Raw genomic sequence first — 15,030 nt, 5'->3', positions numbered from 1 at the left:
GAACGCACATCTGGCGGTATAAGAACGAACCAAATGGCGCGAATATTTAAATATGCAAAATTACTTGACCACTTTTAAGAAGATTTCTTCTGGAAGCTTTTCACTTTGCAATGGCATTTTTCATTATTATTTATAATTTTTTTTGCTTATTAATTATATTTGATTTAATATTGACATGTTTTCTAATTTCTAAAATTTCAAAATTATTTATTTGCGATACTTTAATCCCGAGTGAAGTATTTTAAGACCTGTAAGTATCGATATCCAAAAACAGAATTCTACGCCATTGTTTATTTCTATCTTTAGAAATAGGGTAAGAATACCGTTTGAAGAGAATATGATTAATTTTTTTATTTAGTCTTTCAACTATCAATTTATTTGAATGACCGTTATTAAATGCTATTTGTCTTATGAATATATTGTTTTATGGTTATATGCTATTGTTTTTTTTTTCAGTTCTTAAAATACTTCACACAGGATATAAAGCATTGCAAATAAATAATTTGGAAATTTCAGAAATTAGAAAACATGTTAATATAAAAGCAGATGTAATTAACAAGAATTTTTTTATTAACTCTCTTTTAAATATTTTCCCACTAAACTGGTTTTTCATATTGTAATTCTTAATTCTTATAAACCCAGCCTACTCTTACCCCTCCCCCCTCCTTCCACTTCTTCTTTCCAATTGTAATCTATATTTAATTTTTGACTTTGGTGTATACTTCGTTCATGAAACATGTATTGGTTGGATATAATAAAATGATGTTAACAAAGTTATTTGTTTTTTAATAAAATAAAGTTTAATCGGATAACATTTTATCTATTTCCGTTGTACATCAATGCATACGTGCACAATAAAATGTAAAAAATATATTTATTTATTAATTGGACAGTTTGAATAGCGCCGTTTTTGTGAGATATCACCTCAGGGGCGCTATATTGTAATAATCTACCTTTATATATAGATTTTTACTCTCCTGATCAAGGTGTATAAATAATCTAACTTTAAACTTTATAAGATACAGTAACAGTTGTAGGTAAAAAATTACCACCAGTTGGAGTAAAATTAACACCTTTTAATTAAACCGACTGCTAATCTCATCGCACAATTACCCTCCTTTTATTCATAAGCACGGGTACAATTAATCAATATGTAATTATCTATTATTTCAGTCAACTTTGTTATAACTATCTTTAATTGTTGTGACAAACTATACGATATCGATTCAATTTATAGACATTGACGGTTGTAACACATGTTTTAGCACTGCAAGTCTCCTATGAGCAAATTATATTAGGTACGATAACAGTTAATATCAGTTGTAGACATGTTGTCAATAATATTGTTTCATTTGAAATAATCCATCACAAATACGTAAAATTTCATTTATTCAAACAACTGTCATTCTTATTATGCCTAAATTGAGCATGTTATTATTCATTAACTCCTTCCTGTTCCGTGTTTTAACAATATTTACTCAGCCTTTCTCTGTGAATGACCTAATATCTATCTATTAAATGTAACTGTTGTTAGTATCACTTAAACTGGGCGAAGCCAAACCAAGTGCCGCCCGCAGGGCCTAGCAGCAAAAACCCGCGGAGTGAGTTTTTAACTGCTAGTAATTATTTTTACGTACAACTGCATTTAGCAAGTGTAAATTATTGAATAATTTTTTACCATTACACGTTATGAGAAAATCGAAAAATAGACTTAACCAGTAGAAAACGAAACACATGGAAATACCTGAAAATGTAATAAGCGTGTGAAATCTGTAACATGATCATCTTCTCTATCACTTATTTCTGGAGCAAACAAACAAGATTTAAATGTCAATATAGAATCTTGTAGATAACCACACATCCACACGATTTGGATTTGTTCGTTTTACGAGATATCACATTATCTTTGATAATTGAAGTCGATGTTATTAAACTGAATTGGATACCTCGGTATATTATTTCAAACGACTTTTGATAAAATATTCGATTTCAAGAAGTTGAGAAAATCCTTTTGACATTAGTACAGTACTTGGCATTTCGACTGTGGGAAGCAGATTTAATTTGTATACTAAAAAAGGGGTCTATTTGATATCCTGCGAATCCAAATGATTTCAGACTTTTTTATAATTATTGTGATAATCATCTGGTGAAGAGATTTTTTGATGGAATTTTTTTTTGAGACCGAAAACAAAAACAATCTAAATGTGAATGACCCTTTTGAATCTTTTAGAGAAAATTTCACATAAATACTTGAAAGATATTAAATTGATAGAATTAATTGAAAACCATCACGAAAAAACATTAGTTAATGTATAAGATATTTCCTAACATCTGAAATGAAATTTCATTTTTTCTTATCAAAACCCACTATAAAAAAATCACGGTTGGCAGTTGTTTTAGGCATATATCTAGATTTAATAATTTTATTTTGAAGAAAGAGTATCATTTAAATTGGTATTTTCACAAGAGATTCAACATATTTTTAAGTCCAAAAAATAAAAGTTATTTAAAAGCAGTATAAGAATCTTTTTAGAATGGGGTGACCGATTAATTTTCTAACTGTGAAACAAAAATAAATATTTTTTTGCTAAAACATTTATGTTTGGACAATTTCTTATTTTGAACAGTCTATATATACATACATAGATTTTAAATTATCGGATTACAAAGATACGCCAGTCCCAAAAAGCGACTTTCTATAATAATTGAATATATTTTCGATAGATATTGATTTGTATACTTCCGAATATAGATGACACGAAGCAATCGTTGAAGAAATTATAAAACCTATTTACATTTTTTTCTTTCTGAAAAAACCTTAAAAACAGCTTCAATAATTCAACCGAAAATGTGAATATATCTAAAACTAACAATTTAATAATAATTTTAGTAGCGTCATTATCCACCACATTGTCCGAAAGAGTGGTAGAGAGAATTATGCACATATCCAAGGTGATCAAAGTCACCCCCCGATTCAAAATTCACCCTATATTTCGGTAATCAAGTTTTCTATTATTTTATATTGATAGTATCCTCGCTGGTTTCCGGAGAATACCATAAAGAAAAAAACAGAAATGCAATGGAATAGGTCTAACTTCACATTTTAATGCATTTACCAAATTGAATTCAACTGTTCAAAATGAGTGACTCACTAACGCGTGATTTTAAGTGTAAAACGGTTTTATGTGGAAAACAGTTTTATGTGAAAAACTGTACTGTGTGGAAAACGGTTTTAAGTGGTAAACGGTTTCATATGGATAGCAGTTTATGTGGAAAATGGTTTTATGTGGAAGACGGTTTTATGTAAATACTTCAATATGCTTTAAAATCATTACAACAAGAGTCCAAGTAAAAGAGCTGGAATAAACGAATATTGAACTCAATTTATAACCAAGAATTAGTTTGACAGAAAAATATTAATTTGTTGCATTGTGTGAATGAAAACATCAATTTTCCTTTTCCTCCCAAGTCATTATTATCTTGAAATACCTTCCACTACCACAAGTTCATAATAAACCACTAAAAGTGTTGTTAAATATGCATAAAGCGTTTACGAAAATTATTATTGTTTTTGATGTGAATTGTAAATTGACAAATTTACATAATATCATGACACGGCCGCAATGAAATTCACGTCGTATTAATAAATAAAGGCTTTACTTTTACATGATAATTTAAAATATGCAGATTTATTTAGGCGCTTGCACGAGGCAATCTCTTAAGTTTTCAGCACACTTTATAATTTATTAACATGAATACTAAAACAGCACTCGTAATCAGAATGAGCTATATTTAGGAAACAAGGACAGATAAAAGTTAAAGATAGCCTTAATTAAATAAATAATTACCCTGTTTACATTGTCTCAAGTTATTACGGGCTTTGGATATTTTATTTTTTTATCATTAAGTACCTGTGACTTATTTTTATTGGGTGGAAAATTACTGCTTTTCGCTTAAAAAAATAATATTTATAGTCTATTTATAGACGCCTGGTATATGTGAAACATCGAAATTATTTTTTATTTAAGGAAGTACATATATATATATGGCCGGTCAGAAGAGCCAACAAAGCACGAGGCTGACTGAATGAAGCGTCAATCTCTGCAAGAGCTTCATTCCGTCTTGCTTCGCTTGTATGCGAGGGTAGATTTTACCCCCTTAGGCGCGCGAAAAGATGATTCATATCAAAAATAAAATCAAAGGATTGTTTTAAAGATTTCGCTTTTATGCTTTTCAATTTCCCCCTCATCACCTGGTTCATGGCTTTCAAGAAAAATATTACTAAATTGTCTATCTTTTTATAACCAGCTAACTAAAATCTCACTTGTCATAAATAACTAGCTTGGGGAATTGTTATGTTTTTGAGCTGTAAAATTTAACTTGTCACAAACAAGTGATGCGTAACCCTCGGCCCAATTCTTGCGGCCAGCTTTTTAATTTTATGCTATAGTGAGCTATGCACTTGACTATATAGAAAAATCAAAATGTTAGGAGTATTTCTTTAAAACCCTAGCTGAGAATATTTTTTTATGGAAATTTGGTTCATTTACGCTGCATGTTCTAGAGTTCATTCTCAATTGGACCACCCGGCGAAAGCGCTTTAGCTGTCTTGGGTACGGGATGATACAAGTTCATTACTTTACTTACGTATTTAATTTTAGATCTCCTTTTTTGTCTTTTACGTCTTGTTACTCTTCTATTTTCCGATTGCGGTGTCTGTAATTACTAACAATGTGAGACTTGCATAGTGCTAACTACTTATGCAAAAAGAATATCTATATTTTCTTATAACGCTGTTGGGAAATTGGTGTGGTCCTCTCTAATGCATGTCCTAAAAGGAACTAAAATTTGGAGAAATTTTTTTTTAAAACAATCAAAGAAACCTTTAATCTTGAATCCCTCACCCTTAACGAAAACAATAAAATCCTCAGGTCGCGGGCTGTTGAAAAATATGCAAAGCGGCCCCTCTGTTGAAAAAGTTGTGCATCACTGCCGTAAATTTATCCCCTGCAGGGTTGTAAGTACTCGTAACTAGGTACCTTCATAAACATATGTATTGGTTTTTCAATCAAAATTGACGCTGAGTTGTAATACAAGTGAAGACGTAAAAATGGAACATTTTGGCAAGTTTTAATTTCATAGATTTTATGACAATTTTACATTGCCCGGTAAAAAGTAATGTTTCACGTAGTCGAAAATCTTGCACAGATGAACATATCAATCCGTCCCTAACGAAATGGACAATTCCCGCCAGCCGCCGTTGTGCAACGGGTAACTTGGCCGCCGCTTATTATTTATTATTACTTACTTCAAGAATAATACTCAATCGTTTTTTTTTCAAACCCAATGACCTATTCATGTATTCAGAAATTGTGTTGACAAAATTATCAGTAAATCAACCTCTTTATAACAGCCAACAATTATTTGAAGATAAGTCTGAAATAAAATATCGTTATGTAATTGATCTTTATAGCCGCGAACTCGCTATTGCCGTGATCGTTATAACCTAGTTCAACTGTATGTTTAAATATAAAAAATAATTTTTCATTTAAATTTTTTTTGTTAGTTATTAGAAATTGTTCAACCTAGAACGTTAATATTATAATTAAATTAAAAAAGTTTTTTCGGGTCTAAATTCCATACTAAAAATGTACATTCCAACGTAAATTAGTCGTTTAGTCCATCGAATGTTTAGATTTTTAGATTTCATTGTATGTATAGAACTTTTTTTACAGAACTTAACTTTTGTATAGAACTTTTTTTACAGAACGGTTTTAGATTTCATTGTATGTATAGAACTTTTTTTAAAAATAATTGTCTTAACTCACAATGTTAAAATTGCGTCTAAAATCACGAACGAAATATCAAATTCTTAAATGGCCTATGTTTTAAAATATAAAACACAATTTAATAAAAGAGCTCACAATTTATGACCTATGCTTTAATTTTTTATTCATTTTGGTTGTCAAATAAAAATTAAATTTTATTTAAAAAAAGATCACACATCCTTCCTCACCTTATTATGAAAATACACAAAGTAAGGCGTTTCTATCTTATTAAAGCAACAAGATTTTCTGATACCGTTACATATTTATTTTACCTCTCTTTTCTCTTCGAAGTATATTATTTATAAAATCTGTAAGTAATACTATTGACAGTTGTTTTTCAACGGAATCAATAATTTATTGAAGTAAAAATGAACGTTCATGGCTCAACAACAAAAATAAAGGCGAATAATCGTTGGGATTTTAAAGTCAAATTAAACAACTGAGAAAACAGAATATGGAGTAACGCTGGGATTCAATAACCTCGCTCAACTTTCCTATTAAATTAAATAACGTATTTCTAATATACATTGAAAACATTTTAAAATCAAAACCTGTAAATTAGCATTATTGAAGAAGTTCTGATTTACATAAATAACTTTCGTGGGTTGCTTTATTCTTCATATCAATGTTAATTATATTATTTTGTGATATTTACACTAATGAAATGTAGGTATGTAAACTTTTTACGATATTCATTTGATTGTTAAAATTTATTTAGGCAAAGTTAATAGGCAGAAATTCAACCTATCATCGTAACATTATTGTACGGGACGTGTTTGCCTGCACAAGAAAAAACTGTAAAATATAAGCACCGGCACACATTTACCTTTGTCCTGTGTAATGATTCAAATAAAGCACTTGAGGTATTTCATTTGAACCATTACAGAGTTATTTAAAATATCATAAAAATGCAGGGAATATCGACTATTGTAATATGTTTGCCTCAATGAATGCGTCTTGAGAAAGACGATATATTCGAAATTTGTAATTTGCTTTTGAAAAGAACGCTTTTATAAAAGCGGTTGGTTTTTATTGCGGGTGCAACTTCTTGTATCCCTCCAGGCTCAGTCAGTAACGGCTCTGTGACATCGGGGCCAGTGAGCAGGACCGCACGCTGGAGGGAAGGCTCTCCGGGACTGGCTGGCAGGCGGGCTGGCAGGCGGGCTGGCTCAGTCGGCAACGTTCAGTCCCCTCGATCCAGGGAATATCGACTATTGTAATATGTTTGCCTCAATGAATGCGTCTTGAGAAAGACGATATATTCGACATTTGTAATTTGCATATTGAAAAGAACGCTTTTATAAAAGCGGTTGGTTTTTATTGCGGGTGCAACTTCTTGTATCCTTCCAGGCTCAGTCGGTAACGGCTCTGCGGGGCGCTGGCTGGTTCAGTAGGCAGTGGCAGATCCCCTCTCCGAGGCTGGCTGTTGGGAAGGCTCAGTGAAGCCCGAGGCAGAGGCGCCGCGACGTCGGGGCGTCGTTGGCTTGTCGGTGAGCAGCGAGCTCAGCAGCAGGCAGTTGCAGTAGACAGCGAAAGTGGAGCGGGGGGGGGAACCGGGTTGAAATCAAACGCAGCGTGTTGGTCTCAGGTAGCGAAGCGGGTCAGGCAGAGCGGACAGCGGTAGGTGTTGCTCGGTCCAGGGCTTATGGCGGAATGGGTAGGGACCGGTTTTTGTGGCGCCTTTATAAGATTCTATAGGACCGCGCCTCCGACCCTTGATTGTATTATGAAATTCCCGTAACGAGCTTGCTTTTTTCTTGCTATGAAGCTCGCCACGTTTGTAGGATAAAATCTGTTTATCTCAGAAATATAGGAATATTTTATAATATTAGACCTTATCTGCCTCTGTCGCCCTGCCAAAACCACATCGTCGCAATATTGTTTATTTAGTTATAATAAGACATATTCTACAAGATAAGTGGTCAAATCTCTGTAACATTTTCAGAGTTTCGCTGATTACATAATTATCTTACGTGTAACATATTTTATTTCTATTCGAGCTTATTTAATTAACATATAAGTATCTTTGTATATAATTATTTAGTTAACATTGTTTCCTATTATTACAGGAAGGGCTTGCAAATTTGTATTTTTTTACAAATCTCTTGGATACACGTGGGCCGTTCAAGCAGGTTTTGTGCTTAGCCAATCAGCGGCTGCCTAGCCAGAGTAAGATGGTTGCTTGAGTTGAAGCGAGACAACTGCTTTTTAGGTCCGAGCGATAAAATTTACCGTTAAACGGCAGGGCAGGTTTTTAAACATGAGTTACCTATATGTAAGGCAGGTTTATCAACATTAGTTTTATGGAAGGTTTTACATAGTTTTCGACAGTGGTAAATATGATGGCATTTTGTTGTGTTTTTTTATAATTGATGTACATTTTATATTGATGATGCTGATGACGTTCGATACACTCCTTCCCGTGCAGTAGTGGCTGCACCGAGCTATTTTTTCGAACGTGTCAGTCTTCGGTGGTGGTTGATGCATCCAAATCCAGTGATTGAGTGCGTGGTCACTCCTCCCATCTGGCCGTGGTGATTACTCTTGGGGCTTGCTTGTTAGTTCTCGGTTCCGGGGAGCGGCTGCAGGGTGACGCGCGTGGGATTTGGGCGCGCTCGCAGGTTTTGAATGGCGGTGAACTGGTATCCTTTGTGTCGGGGTATCGGTCGTGCATTTTTGAGTTGTTGCGTATCCGGGGGAGGGGGGCATTTCAGGCCGGATGTGCGCTTAGGTGCGCGCTGGAACTGTGAAGGGGCCAGAGTTGAATCCGGCTAGCTTGCTGCTGCAATTTTGATGACAAGCCGGACATCATGTAGTCACGGGGATTACTTTGCGGCATATCCAGAGCCGGCATTCGAAGCCGGTACGGTCACTACAAACTTGTGGGTGACAGGCTAGCCATCATGTAGTCACGGTTCACTGCATATCCGGGACCGGCATTCGAGGCCGGGACGGTCGCAGCAAACACGTGATTGACAGGATGGCCAACATTTAGTCACAGTTTGCAGCATATCCGCAACGATTCGAGGCCGGGACGGTCGCCGCAAACTTGTGAGTGACCATTATATAGTTGCGGTTTGCTGCATATCCGGGACCGGCATTCGAGGCCGGGACGGTCGCAGCAAACACGTAGGTGACTGGCTGGCCGCAGTCGAATCGGGCTGCGCTCCGGATGGTGTCGGCTCTCGAGATGTTACGTATCCGGGGGGCCGGCATTCGAGGTCGGGCCGGTCGCTTCAAGCTTGTGGGTAGACGTAGCCATCATACGCGCATCAGGGGGCTCTGGCTGGTGATGGTGGCCCAGTGTAGTAGGGGGCCTATCCAACAAGGCGGGCTGCGGTACTGCGAACTCGGCAGCTTGGCGGCGAGATGTTTATTATAATAGGTCTGCAATCTGTTTTGCGTGCCAGTTAGCATTCATCCCCCGGCAAAGCGCACGTAATGATCCCCAGTGTACTCGAATTGTATTGTCGTCATCTTATCGGAGTCCTGGGGGTGCGGGTCACTGTACGGCTGGCACATCGTATAAGGTAGTAGGGTACTCCGTCTGTAGGCGGTGTCACTGGTTGCATAGGTTTCTGGCCGCCAGCGCGCTCGGGGTGCATGTTATACCCCGGCTGAGTAGATATTCTGGCTGTCTGGCGGGCAGGCTGACACTTCTCACGGCTCTGCGGGCTAGTGCATGCAGTGTGAGCGTTGTTTGGTTGCTCACCCGGGCAATGTCACCGGCAATGTTACTGATTATCACCGGCGGTGTCACCGGTTGCGCAGGACCCATGCGCATTGTACCGCGGCTGGTTAGATATACTGGTTGGCTGTCGGGCTGTCCACTGTAGAATTTGAGTAGGTACGACACCGCATCCGGGATGTCACCGGCAATGTCACTGGTTGGCACTGGTGATGTACTGGTTGTCACCGGCGATGTACTGTTTGTCACCGGCGCACAGGACTCGTTCGCATTGTAGCTCGGCTATTTAGGTATACTGGTTGGCTATCGGGCTGTCTACTATAGAATTTTAGTATGTAAGGCACCGCATCCGGGATGTCACCGGCAATGTCACTGGTGATGTACTGGTTGTCACCGGCGATGGATGGTTGTCACCGGCTACACAGGACTCGTGCGCATTATATCTCGGCTGTTTATGTATACTGGTTGGCTGTCCGATGTAGAGTTTGACAGGCAGTGGCTCATCGTGCCGCTCTGAGTATGTAAGACACTGCATCCGGGATGTCACCGGCAATGTCACTGGTTGTCACCGGCGATGTACTGGTTGTCACCGGCGGCGTCACTGGTTGCGCAGGCCTCGTGCGCGTTATACATTGGCTGAGTTTGTATACTGGCTGGCTGTTGGGCTGTCCACTGTAGAGTTTGACAGGCAGTGGCTCATCGTGTGGCTCTGAGTATGTAAGACATTGCATCCGGGATATCACCGGCAATGTCACTGGTCGTCACCGGTGTTGTACAGGTTGTCACCGGCGACGTCACTGGTTGCGCAGGCCTCGTGCGCGTTATACATTGGCTGAGTTGGTATACTGGCTGGCTGTCCAATGTAGAGTTTGACAGGCAGTGGCAAGCCGTGTGGGCGTTGTTTGCTCACTGGAGCGGTGACTGTGTGTAATCACCGCCGCCGGGATGTCACTGGTTGCGCAGGCCTCTGCTCTATATACCTCGGTAAGCGACAGCAAGCTCAAATAAACCCGAGCCATGTGGGGCCCGGGGCCGAGGTGCTGCGACATCGGGAGCAGCGAGCACAGGAAAGCACGTGGGCCCGGGGAAGAGGTGCTGCGACAACGGGGCTTTGGTCTCCGGCAAGCCCGGTGAAAAGGCGCCGCGACATTGGGGCGTCGGTCACCGGCAAGCTCAGAGAAGCCCGGGGGTAGAGGCGCCGCGACGTCAGGGCGTCGTTGGCCTGTCGGTGGAGCCCGAGCCAAGAGGGCTCAGGGCATGAGGGAGCCCGAGCCGAGAGGGCTCAGGGCTCGGTGGGAGGGGGGTGCCCCTGGACTGCTCTGACATCGGCTGGTGTTCCAGCGAGCAGAACCGCACGCTGGCGGGAAGGCGGTCGGGAGCCGGCGTGTGTCTGCTTTCAGGGCGGGAAACCGGCATCTTAGATGACTTCCGGGTCTCTCAGCCACTGCAAGGTGATGACATCTCCACCGGGGCAGGACTGAAGGCGTGATGTGTGGATCCGGCTCGAAGGACCACTTTGTACGGGACGTGTTTGCCTGCACAAGAAAAAACTGTAAAATATAAGCACCGGCACACATTTACCTTTGTCCTGTGTAATGATTCAAATAAAGCACTTGAGGTATTTCATTTGAACCATTACAGAGTTATTTAAAATATCATAAAAATGCAGGGAATATCGACTATTGTAATATGTTTGCCTCAATGAATGCGTCTTGAGAAAGACGATATATTCGAAATTTGTAATTTGCTTTTGAAAAGAACGCTTTTATAAAAGCGGTTGGTTTTTATTGCGGGTGCAACTTCTTGTATCCCTCCAGGCTCAGTCAGTAACGGCTCTGTGACATCGGGGCCAGTGAGCAGGACCGCACGCTGGAGGGAAGGCTCTCCGGGACTGGCTGGCAGGCGGGCTGGCAGGCGGGCTGGCTCAGTCGGCAACGTTCAGTCCCCTCGATCCAGGGAATATCGACTATTGTAATATGTTTGCCTCAATGAATGCGTCTTGAGAAAGACGATATATTCGACATTTGTAATTTGCATATTGAAAAGAACGCTTTTATAAAAGCGGTTGGTTTTTATTGCGGGTGCAACTTCTTGTATCCTTCCAGGCTCAGTCGGTAACGGCTCTGCGGGGCGCTGGCTGGTTCAGTAGGCAGTGGCAGATCCCCTCTCCGAGGCTGGCTGTTGGGAAGGCTCAGTGAAGCCCGAGGCAGAGGCGCCGCGACGTCGGGGCGTCGTTGGCTTGTCGGTGAGCAGCGAGCTCAGCAGCAGGCAGTTGCAGTAGACAGCAAAAGTGGAGCGGGGGGGGGGAACCGGGTTGAAATCAAACGCAGCGTGTTGGTCTCAGGTAGCGAAGCGGGTCAGGCAGAGCGGACAGCGGTAGGTGTTGCTCGGTCCAGGGCTTATGGCGGAATGGGTAGGGACCGGTTTTTGTGGCGCCTTTATAAGATTCTATAGGACCGCGCCTCCGACCCTTGATTGTATTATGAAATTCCCGTAACGAGCTTGCTTTTTTCTTGCTATGAAGCTCGCCACGTTTGTAGGATAAAATCTGTTTATCTCAGAAATATAGGAATATTTTATAATATTAGACCTTATCTGCCTCTGTCGCCCTGCCAAAACCACATCGTCGCAATATTGTTTATTTAGTTATAATAAGACATATTCTACAAGATAAGTGGTCAAATCTCTGTAACATTTTCAGAGTTTCGCTGATTACATAATTATCTTACGTGTAACATATTTTATTTCTATTCGAGCTTATTTAATTAACATATAAGTATCTTTGTATATAATTATTTAGTTAACATTGTTTCCTATTATTACAGGAAGGGCTTGCAAATTTGTATTTTTTTACAAATCTCTTGGATACACGTGGGCCGTTCAAGCAGGTTTTGTGCTTAGCCAATCAGCGGCTGCCTAGCCAGAGTAAGATGGTTGCTTGAGTTGAAGCGAGACAACTGCTTTTTAGGTCCGAGCGATAAAATTTACCGTTAAACGGCAGGGCAGGTTTTTAAACATGAGTTACCTATATGTAAGGCAGGTTTATCAACATTAGTTTTATGGAAGGTTTTACATAGTTTTCGACAGTGGTAAATATGATGGCATTTTGTTGTGTTTTTTTATAATTGATGTACATTTTATATTGATGATGCTGATGACGTTCGATACAATTATCATCAATTAAGCATCCAGCGCCATTTTGTTTTTTGATGTGAAAGATCATTTGGCACGCCTAGAGGGGTAAAACCGACTCTTTTTAAATAAAAAATAATTATAATTTATTAAGGAAAACCGACAGATTTTTTAACATGGCAAACGCTGTCACGTCGCGCAACACTAAAGGCTACTCGCGCCTCCGGCTTTCAGTCCAGTATGCATTCGATCAACCAAAACAATGATGAGCTACAATAACTGCTGGCGACAAGTGCGGTCGTCACGTCCGCCACCAAGAACTGAACATCATCTCACTGGAGCATCAAAAGACCTTTGGTTTTCACCATCAGTGATAAATAGCACTACTTAGTCCGGCCTCCGCCTACCAAATGGCTATGACCACACACCACCACCGTTCATTTCCGCTTCTACGGTGTTTAGCATCGGCTTGGTGAATTCGCCATCGATTATCTCCACCACTGCGGTGTCGAGCAGTCGGTCTGGAGGTTTTGCCATCCATTATCTCCACCACAGTACGAGCATCGGTCCGGAGGAGTTCAGCATCCAGTCTCTGCCTGTAGCGCGTCAAGCACCGATTTACACGACTACACTGGCTTCTCAATAAAGTCACTGCGATACCGCAACCTCTTTAATTTATCTCTGCCTACCGTCACCCAAAAAAAATATCCTTGATTAATTTTTACATACGTATATTCTTGTTTGTTTATTTTTGTTTTATTCTACTTAAACTCTCTTGTTTTATTTTTGTAATGTTATTTTATTTGAAATTAATATTATTGATTAATCAAAATAACCCAACCTTTGTAAAATTTTCTAACCTCCCACATATGTATTGCAAATTTTTACTCATCGGGATTGCTCTGTAGATGAAATAAATAAAAACGGACATTTTAATGTTTATCCTGTTTTATATTTATATCTTGTCGTATAAGATATAATTATAAAACAGGCACAGCATATTTTCTTAGTCCTCCTTACCGGGAGTTCCTGCGCTAATGCTAACCATGTAGGTTTTAGATATAGGGTTTTCTGCGTCATCTATGGTTCAACATCAAGGTTTGGGTAGGGTATTTTCAGTAAATTATGTGACGATGTTTTTTAAGTACCTACTAGTCAGTTCTTTTTCTTATATCTTTTTAAGCCAAGATTTGATGGACTCAATGGAGTCATTAATTGTTTAAATTTGTTTGATACCACATGGCGGGAGTATGTATGTCGTGAGTGTGCTTTTTTATTTTTTGAGATGATGAACCAGAATATATTTGGCGTAGATTTTTCGTATGCTTGTAACGTTTAGTGTTTGTTTATGCAATATGATTAACTATTTGTTTATATATAAGGTTAAAAACAATTTCAAAACAATAATATGCATTGTATAACGCTTTTAAAATATTTACTTAATTTGGCTAGTAATTGGACGCATCATTGTTGGACTGAGCTTTATATTTGACATCGTCACAAACCAAAGATCAGGTCCATTCTGATTTTGTTTACATTTGACGAGTCCCAGTTAATCGCCAGTTTAACTCGTCCTGTCAGTGATTAATCATTGATGACTCTTATGCTTGATGTCTAAGGATGGGTTCTTTCACAAAATTTTAAAAGGAAGGCGGGTTTGGGTAACACCAACACCTCTGTCATAGGTAACCCCAAGTGGTTCGCTAAGTTTGGTGATTTAGCAAAGGTGCCATTCATCGGGTGTGGTATATTCAGGATACTAGCTGCGTGGTGTGCCAGATCGGGAGAGGCTGCGGAGACCCTTTGACCTCTCCTACTGATCTCTTGAACCATCGCCTTGCGCCGCAGTGGATGGGAAGTGCGTCACTCCTCGTCACACTGATCCCTAGATTCCTACACGCCCCTCATACTTTTTTCCTTTCCAGAACATCCTCTCATTCCTTTCTTTAAAAAAAACCCCACACAGCATCCCTAAAGGTGATAGTAGCCCCATAGGAGGATCTATTGCGTACTAGTATATCGCCGGATGCGATGAGCGATTCGCTTAGACCGAATTCGGTAGTTTTAGTTAAATCGTAAGTTAATCGGGAGAGTTGGAGGTCAGTTGGAGGCAGGGGGTATAACTCCGATGGATAATTGGAACCGTAGAAAAGGCATGGTACTTGTAATCTCCATGGCTTACGACGTCAAATTATCGACAAATCACATCCAACAATAAAAAACTCTAAGTGTCGTTGGAAAAAACTTATATTATTGATCGTGATTATATCATGCCAGGTAGAATTCCATCTTTCTATCTTTTTCATTAATGATTCAGTATCTATAATTTATTGTCTTGCTGAAATAAAAATGCTCAAAATGTAACTTATCAATTTATCAAAT

This window comes from Hesperophylax consimilis, chromosome 11, assembly GCF_061612785.1.
Source record: "Hesperophylax consimilis isolate HC1 chromosome 11, BYU_Hcon_1.0, whole genome shotgun sequence".
Lineage (NCBI taxonomy): Eukaryota > Metazoa > Arthropoda > Insecta > Trichoptera > Limnephilidae > Hesperophylax > Hesperophylax consimilis.
The sequence above is the reverse complement of the archived record's forward strand: the minus strand, read 5'-3'. Positions refer to the sequence as shown.